General features: G+C 46.9%; 1 non-coding gene across 1 annotated transcript; it reads right to left on the reverse strand.

Moving 5' to 3' along the window:
* Positions 1-8,175: 8,175 nt before the first annotated feature.
* Positions 8,176-8,247, reverse strand: TRNAD-GUC. The gene has a single exon. It is a non-coding gene; the product is annotated as a tRNA-Asp (tRNA).
* Between the last annotated feature and the right edge of the window lie 656 nt (positions 8,248-8,903).

Here is an 8,903-nt window from a genome sequence, read left to right on the forward strand (position 1 = left end):
TTATACCAGTAGTAGAAACTATGATTACATATTAATTTCTGCCATCGCTAATATGATGCTTTGGTTGAACTAGTTATTGGTGTAATGGTCCACATGTTGGGTGGTGCGGGTATCAACAGGAAATGCATTTCAAATCCCTTCCTTTTGTTCTTGTTTTGGAAGTCCAACAGGAAAAGCAGTTTTCCTCGCTTATCTCCTCCACTTCCTTCTGACACTGTGTACTTGCTCTTTTGATTGTCTGAGTACCACTTTCCAACACATCTACAAAGTATGCTGTATCCTGCAGCAAGACTGCTTTTGCCTCTTTGTTTATGTGGGAAAGGTGATATCACTGCAGATGGCTGAGATTAGTTCAATCTTGTCAGCTTTGGAGGTAGCTGCCGGAAGTAGCTCTCAGTCATGATATACCCTAAGAAAATATGTTATGAATCCATTGAGTACATAAGATTTTCAGGATGGAGCAAAGGACGTTACTGAACTTTGTACTGCAAACAAGACTCTTTTTGAAGCTTGGCGTAGTAACGCTGAGCCGGTTCAGGCTTGGTAATAGTGAGATAAAGTGCTTGCTAAGTACTATACAGTTCCTTTTTTTTTGTTTGGGAAAGGCAAATCAGATCTTGAGAAGTCGGCCAGCTTGGCTAAGCATAAACGTAGCATGCATAATTGCAAATATTTGTCTCATGTAAGGCGTTTGAAAATATGTCTGTTATTTAAGTTATTGCTAGAGGCTGGAGAATTTTCTCAGCAGCAGCAGTGCTGAATCTGGAGTGCTGAATAGCTTTCAGGGGCACTACATATTATTCTCCTGGGCATTCTGTAATCTGTTTAAACAGCTATTGGTGCTGATTTACTGATTTTAGTTACAGCAACTATTTATAGCCACTTCTTTTCCGACTGCTGTTCTGTTTGCACAAAAGTAGGGAATAGCTGTGACTACCATTGTACATATTGGGAGAGGAGAGTTTTAATATACTTACACAGTACAGAAGGAATTACCTCATAAATACGGGGAGAAATATACATTGCAAGGAAGTTATCACTATGAAAAAAATCAGAAATGGTTTTGATATAAGAAGCTTATATCAGGTTCAGTTACCAGTGTGAAAATATGGTTGCCATACCCTCTGGCATGATGATGCGGTTAAAGGCTGGTGGACTCTAATCTGGAGAAAAGGGGGTTGATTCCCCCACCCCTCCTCCACCTGAAGCCTGCTGGGTGACTTTGGGCCGGTCACAGTTCTCTCAGAACTTTCTCAGCCCCACCTACCTCACAAGGTGCCTGTTGTGGGGAGAGGAAGGGAAAGGCGATTGTAAGCAGCTTTGAGACTCTTTCGGGTAGTGAAGGGCAGGATATAAAAACCATCTGTCCTCCTCCTTGCTTTTTGGCAATGGCAAATCCCTTTTTGCACCACTTCTTGTTGGCCAGGGAGACAAAAAACAGCTGAAGCACATCCAAGTTTTTCTTGGTGAAGAGGTGTTGTTGGGTAACTATCTGTATTAGTGTGTACAGTGGAGAAATGCCCTCCTAGTGTGTCCTGTGGAGAAATGCCCTCCACCTGGAATTTACCCCATTATTTCAGTCATTGGGAGTACGCGGTGTGTGTTCTCAGGAGCAAGCTAGTAGCAGGCTTCAACCAAGCGAAGGAAGGAGCCACCATGCTCGAGCAGGGGCACTCAAGCTCTTGGTTATGCTAATAAGTCTGGCTGAAGCACAACAATAGCTTATCACCCAACAACCTGCTGGTATGTCACAACCATCAGGGACAGAGTGGGAAATGGAAGTCATGGCTGGTTGGTTGCAGCAGAGTCGGCTGAAATTAAATCCATCTAATGCAGAGGTCCTGTTCCTGAGTTGCGTGGGGTGTGCGTGTGTGGAGGCGGTCCTGGGAATCTGGCTCCCAACCCTTGGTGGGTTGAGGTTAGTGGCAGTGCCAAGGGTGAGAAGTTTAGAGTGATATTGAATGTCTCGTTAACTATGGAGGCCCAGTTCACCAATGCCGCCGAATCAGCCTTTTACCATCTTTGACTGGTTCGGCAACTAGTTCCCTATCTCTCCGCTGGGACTTGGCTACAGTGATCCATGCAGTGGTCACTTCCAGGTTAGACTACAGCAACTCACTCTACATGGGGCTGCCCTTGAATCTGACTTGGAAACTCCAGCTGGTGCAAAATGCAGTGACACACCTTATGACTGTGACATCTAGTCGTCTACTTGGGCATGCATTCAGCCAGTGCTGTGCCAGTTGTACTGGCTACCAATTGAGTACCAGGTCCGGTTCAAGATGTTGGTGTTAAGGCCCTATGTGGCCAAGGACCAACATATCTGTGGGACCGTCTCTCCTCATATGTGCCCCAGAGAGCTTTACGCTCAGGAGAACAACCATCGACTAGTAGTCCCCGGCCCAAAAGATGCCCACCTGGTCTCTGTCCTGGCCCCAGCTTTGTGGAACATACTCCCAGTTAATATTTATTGCAGTTCTACAGGGCCTGTTAAACCGGAGCTGTTGGCTAACTGGCAGGCGTCCATTCATTTAGGCCCCTCCTGCCCAAACTGCCCTCAAATTGCCTTATGGTGCAGATGGCAGTCATAATCATCGATTGTAACGGGACTGTTCATCATATTTCCACCCGCCTGATCTTCAACACAAGCTGCACAATCGATTATTGCTGGCCCACCATTTGTGGGCCAGTTTGGTGTAGTGGTTAAGTGCGCGGACTCTAATCTGGGAGAACCGGGTTCGATTCCCCCACCCCTCCACTTGCACCTGGCTGGGTGACCTTGGGCAAGCCATAACTCTGGCACAGCTGTTCTTGAAAAAGAGCAGTTTCTGTCAAGAGCTCTCTCAGCCCCAGGACCTACCTCACAGGGTGTCTGTTGTGGGGAGGGGAAGGGAAAGGAGTTTGTAAGCCGCTCTGAGACACCTTTGGGTAGTGAAGGGCGGGGTATAAATCCAATCTCTTCTTCTTCTTCTTCTTCTTGTCTTTTACTCAGGATTCTTATTGTTATGGTTTTAGGAAGTTGTTTTATTGTTTATATCTGTGTTGTGACCCGACCTGAGCCTGCTTGCGGGGGAGGGTGGGATACAAGTTAAATAAAACACATAAAGAAATAAATAAAGCGTAAACTTTTCCTTTGGGATACGAGGGGACAGTAAGGTCATCACAAAGGGGGAAGGAGAAAGACAGATTATTTAAACTTGGGATGCAAGGAAGCAGCTCTTTTCTGCAGCTTCTGGGAGTCACGTGCCATGCAGGACTAAGCTGTGGTTTAAGGACTCCACGGAGAAGTCCCAACCATGAGAACTATGGTAAAGTTGAACTTTGAACTACTGCACCTTTGAGTAAAGCTAGCCTGTCCTAATTAAACATTTGTTATGATAAGTTCTTAGCATAGAGGGAAAGAGGACCGTGTTCTTCCCTTGCTTAGCCTGAATGTTTGAACAGAACATGCCTGTTCTCTGGAAAAACACCACGCCTGTGTGGTCTTACTGTCTGAAGTGTGGTAACAGGGAGGGGTAGTGGGTAAGCTTGCCGTACCTGGAGCACGATAGCTTGAAGTTGCAATAGAATTGCTCTGCTCTTGCTTTCACCAGGGTAGTGAGAGGAGCAGCAACTAGGGGAAACCTGTAAATGGCAGAGGAAGTACCGAGTTCGGGGTGTACAGCTCTGTGTAGCAGGAGATATTCTCAGAGCTGTTGGTGGCAGGTTGGCAATGGGAGTTACGAAGTTTGTTTTTGGCACCTCTGGGGAGTGAGAAAGGGGCGGCATCGCTGAGAGGAGACTTGGGATGGCTCTGGGGAGCCTCCTGGGAGCCAAGCGGGAGGGGGCTTACACGTTTGCTCCTCAGTATGGATCACAAGGCATGGTAGTACATTCAGGGTGGCTGTATGGGATTCAGGTTATCAAGCATAACCTCAGATTGGTTGAGTTGTGCCATGTGCCCAGTAAGGCATCCATATGCTGTCGGTTTCTAGAACTTTCTTCACTTCCGGTTCCTCCTAGCTCCTTAGTGTTGAATCGCCTTTGTTGGAACTGCTTTGAGAGAGTGATCCACTTCCATCTGAGTAAGATCTTTTTGCCAGTGTGGTAGTAAGGAGCTTAGAATTGTGTTGGCAAAAACTCTAGCTGGAAAGATTCCTTTACAGTGCAAAAGTTCTTTCCGTCTTGATAGAAGGCTAGGAATCCTGTTGCTGGCAAAAGTAAGTATAATTGTTTGAGCCTGGATTGAGTTGCTAATAGACTCCATTGAGATAAGGAATCTCTTCTTCTTCTTCTCTTCTTTAGTGTTGAATCGGCTCTGTTGGAACTGCTTTGAGAGAGTGATCCGCTTCCATCTGAGTAAGATCTTTTTGCCAGTGTGGTAGTAAGGAGCTTAGAATTGTGTTGGCAAAAACTCTAGCTGGAAAGATTCCTTTACAGTGCAAAAGTTCTTTCCGTCTTGATAGAAGGCTAGGAATCCTGTTGCTGGCAAAAGTAAGTATAATTGTTTGAGCCTGGATTGAGTTGCTAATAGACTCCATTGAGATAAGGTCGATTGGCTGCAGTTTCTCACTTAGAAGGGCTTTTAAGTGGTGGGTGGCCTGCCGTAGTGACTTCCAGAGTATCATCTGCCCCTAATGTCTGCAGACAGCTCCTTAGCGCAGATTCCAATGACCAGATAGCATTACAGATTGCCTTAAAGGTAAAGGTTCCTTTGCTCAAAAGCCAGTCGACTCCGACTCTAGGGTTGCGGTGCTCATCTCCGTTTCAAAGCCAAAGAGCCAGCGCTGTCTGAAGACGTTTCCGTGGTCATGTGGCCGGCATGACTAAATACCAAGGCGCACGGAATGCTGTTACCTTCCCACCAAAGTGGTCCCTATTTATCTACTTGCAATTTCTTGCTTTCGAACTGCTAGGTTGGCAGGAGACAGATTGCCTTAGGACTTGACAAATTATTTGTTAACTAGTTTTCCAAGAATCTGCAGGTGTTCGTCCCCTAGACCATTTATGGTGGCTTCCTGCCATAGCACCTGAGTAGTAGAAAAGGAAGTCTCCACCACTTCTTTCCCCTCCCTATAAAACAGAGAACAGGAGAAAACTGATTTGGGTACATGGAAAACAGAGCAGAAGCAACAGTGAGGTTTAGGAGCACTGGGTTTAGCTGTCTTCTCACATAATGCTGAATCATGGCAGAGAGGGATATGGAGTATTTGTAGAGGGGCCGGAAGTAGGGTTGCCAAGTCCATCCATCTTCCACCCCTGGCGGGGGACTTTGGGGGCGTTCCTGGAGGGGGCAGGGCATCCCCGACGTGATGACATCATGTTGGGGACGTCTGCCCCCCCCCCATGCGCCAGATCTTCAGAAATGGCAGTTCTCTGCACTTAAAGGAGCCGACGTTTCGCTTTTAAATGCAGGAGCCGACGTTTCCCCTTTAAGAGCAGCCGCGTTTCCCTTTTGAGAATATGAAGCTGGCATTTCCCTGCAAACTTGCGAAGATCCGGCTTGGGAGGAAACACGGGTTCCACACACTTAAAGGGAGAGAGATGGGTGGCTGTGGGTGTTGGGGGCGGGTAAAACCCCCCCAAAACAGGGGACCCCTGGCAAACCGGGGGGGAGGGTTTGGCAACCCTAGTCGGAAGTGAAGGGAGAGACTTCATAATCTCTTATTTGCTGCTGCTTCCTAACACTACAGTGGCCCTCGTTCAATATCTAATCTGTTTTGAAAGGTTGTAAAGGAGCAGATGAGGAAGCCTACGGCAAATGCAGAGGCAATTTGCCAGTTTGGTGTAGTGGTTAAGTGTGCGGACTCTAATCTGGGAGAACCGGGTTTGATTCCCCACTCCTCCACTTGCACCTGCTGATGTGACCTTGGGTCAGTCACAAGCTCTGGCACAGCTGTCCTTGAAAAAGAGCAGTTCTTGAAAGAGCTCTCTCAGCCCCACCTACCTCACGGGGTGTCTGTTGTGGGGAGGGGAAGGGAAAGGAGTTTGTAAGCCGCTCTGAGACTCAAAGTGAAGGGCGGGGTATAAATCCAATCTCTTCTTCTTCTGCTAAGCATTTTGGTTAATCACTAGTGTTCGTGGGCTGTGTTCCAAAAGCCAGTTTCAAAGTACACTTTTCAAATGACTAACTACTCTGGTTTAGATTTTATCTAGCATAAGCGGAAAAGTGATCAAGGAAGGCGTTTTTTCACCCTCCATCTTCCCAGTGCAGCCAGCTGTGCTCCTTGGGGCTGATTGGGAATTGGGTCAGCATGAGAGAGTCTGCACTGGGGGAAAAGAATCTGTGAAAACTACCCCCACTTCCTTTCCACTGGTGGAAGTGCCACAGAATGTTAGGACAGCATCAAGGTCACCTAGGTCTGAATCCCCATTCTGCCATGGAAGCTTGCCAGGTGACCTTGAGCCAGTCATTCTTAGCTTAAACTACCTCACAGGATAAAATGGAGAGAACATTGTATGTTGCTTTGGGTCCTCATTGGAGAGAAAGGTAGGGTATAAATAAATATGTACCTTCTGTCAGCAAAAAACACAGGATCCAAACAGCCCCCCCCCCTATTTTGTAAAGTAAAGGTTTCTTTCCCTTGCTCGAAAGCCAGTCAAATCCAACTCTAGGGGGCGGTGCTCATCTCCGTTTCCAAGCCAAAGAGCCAGCGCTGTCCGAAGATGTTTCCGTGGTCACGTGGCCGGCATAAATAAACACCAAGGTGCATGGAACGCTGTTACCTTCCCACCGAAGTGGTACCTATTTATGTGCTTGCAATTTCTTGCGTTTGAACTGCTAGGTTGGCAGGAGCTGGGTAGAGACTCTAATCTTGGAGAACTGGGTTTGATTCTCCACTCCTCCACTTGCAGCTGCTGGATGACCTTGGGCAAGCCATAGTTATTTCACAGCTGTTCTTGAAAAGATATACCCTGCCCTTCACTCGGAGTCTCACAGTGGCTTACAGTCTCCTTCCCTTCCTCTCCCCATAACAAACACCCTGTGAGGTAGGTGGGGCTGAGAGTGCTGCTCTTGAGAGAATAGCCCTGAGAACTGTGGCTTGCCCAAGGTCAACCAGCAGCTACATGTTGAGGAGTGGGGAATCAAACCCAGTTCTCTCAGAGTCTGTGCTGTTAACTACTATGCCAAATAGGCTGCAGGTGGTTTTCACAGATTCTTTCTTAACCCTGGAGTGGCGCTCTGGCAGAAACGAGACCAGGCCCCACCCCCCAGGGGGGGAATTAAATGCCTGGCTTCCCAGTCCAATCTTCTCCAGGTGCCCCGCAGACGCAGGGCATCTAGAGAAGATCGAGCAGGGAAGCCAGGCATGTCTCCCCGCCTCCCCTTCTCCAGCCACCCTGCCGTGGCAGGCTGGCTTGAGGAGGCACGGGAGATGGGGAGACATCTTTTACGGAGAGACTCCGGGGGGGGGGGGGTTTAAGGGGGGGAGGGGGGGACATTTTTGACGGAACAACCTGGGGGGGGGGGGATTTAAATGCCCTGGTTTCCCTGCCCGATCTTCTCCAGCAGGATCTTCTCTGGAAGATCAAGCAGGGAAGCTAGGCATGTCTCCCCGCCTCCCATCTCTCCCTCCCCCCTTCTTGCCTTCTGACATACTTCCGGTGATGTCAGGGGGTGTGGCATATGCAAATAACTTATGCTAATGAATTATACTAATGAGCTCCTGCACCTCTTTTTCTACGAAATGACCCCTATTCCTAACCACTACACCAAAAGACTGCAGCTTTTCCTTCTTTGCTTCCAGGCTTCTACTTTCTTGTTGCTGTACACTTTCTGGGGAGTTTTGGTTGATCAAATAGTTACGTTAGCAATACTGTTTAAAGCATGGTGATTTAGGATATGAGAGCTGAACGCTTTGAACTAAATAAATTGTTCTGCTGTTGGATTTTCGTCTCTTGCAATGTATGGAATAAAATACCTTTAGGCACAAACTGTCCTTCTAGAATTAATTGCCGCCACTGCATTGTTCTTGATTGTACCATGTTAATGAATAATTTGCTGCTGAATATGTTATGAGAAAATATATGAAGATTTGTTAATGTAGGCAATGATAGTTAACAATTATAAAGTATCAGTTGTGTGAACACATGAAATTGCCTTATACTGGATCAGACCATCAGTCCATCAACGTCTGTATTGTGTACTCAGTCTGGCAGAGGTATTTCACATCACCTACTGCCAAACTCTTTAACTGAAGATACCAGGGATTGAACCTGGGACTTTCTGCATGACAAGCAGATGCCCTTCCACTGAGCCACAGCCTCTAACTAGGGATTATCACTTTTTAGATGTGTTGCATCCAGATGCGCAATACCTGGGAGTCCTTGTAAGTCAATTATTTTATAACACAAAGCAGAAGAAGAGGAGACTGGATTTATACCCCGCCCTTCACTCAGAGTCTCAGAGCGGCTTACAAACTCCTTTCCCTTCCCCTCCCCACAACAGACACCCTGTGAGGTGGGTGGGGCTGAGAAAGATCTTTCGGGAACTGCTCTTTCAAGAACAGCTCTGACAGAACTATGGTTTGCCCAAGGTCATCCAGCAGCTGCAAGTGGCATTGTACAATGCACGCGCACACACACACACACACACACAGTACAATGCATATATGTTCTGCAGCAGTATACATAAAACATAAAGAAGAAAAAAGAAATAAAATAAATGTACTCTGTCATGTTTTCTAGTACCTAAAGTGCCAGAAGAAGAAAAATCTGGACTTTGTGGCAATACGGAGCCCATGAATCTCACAAGGAGTCTTTATATTATTGTTCACAATGAAAAAGAGGTTAACTCTCATCAGTTTCCAAGCTCGACTTTCTCTTGCAGCTGAGATCTCCATTTTATCAATCTTGATGTTTTGAAGCAAAGGAGCTTTCTGGTTCTATAATTTTAGTTCCTGAGAAGCTTTTATGAGGAGTTT

This window comes from Gekko japonicus, unplaced genomic scaffold (genome assembly GCF_001447785.1).
Source record: "Gekko japonicus isolate JY-2015 unplaced genomic scaffold, Gekko_japonicus_V1.1 scaffold843, whole genome shotgun sequence".
Lineage (NCBI taxonomy): Eukaryota > Metazoa > Chordata > Lepidosauria > Squamata > Gekkonidae > Gekko > Gekko japonicus.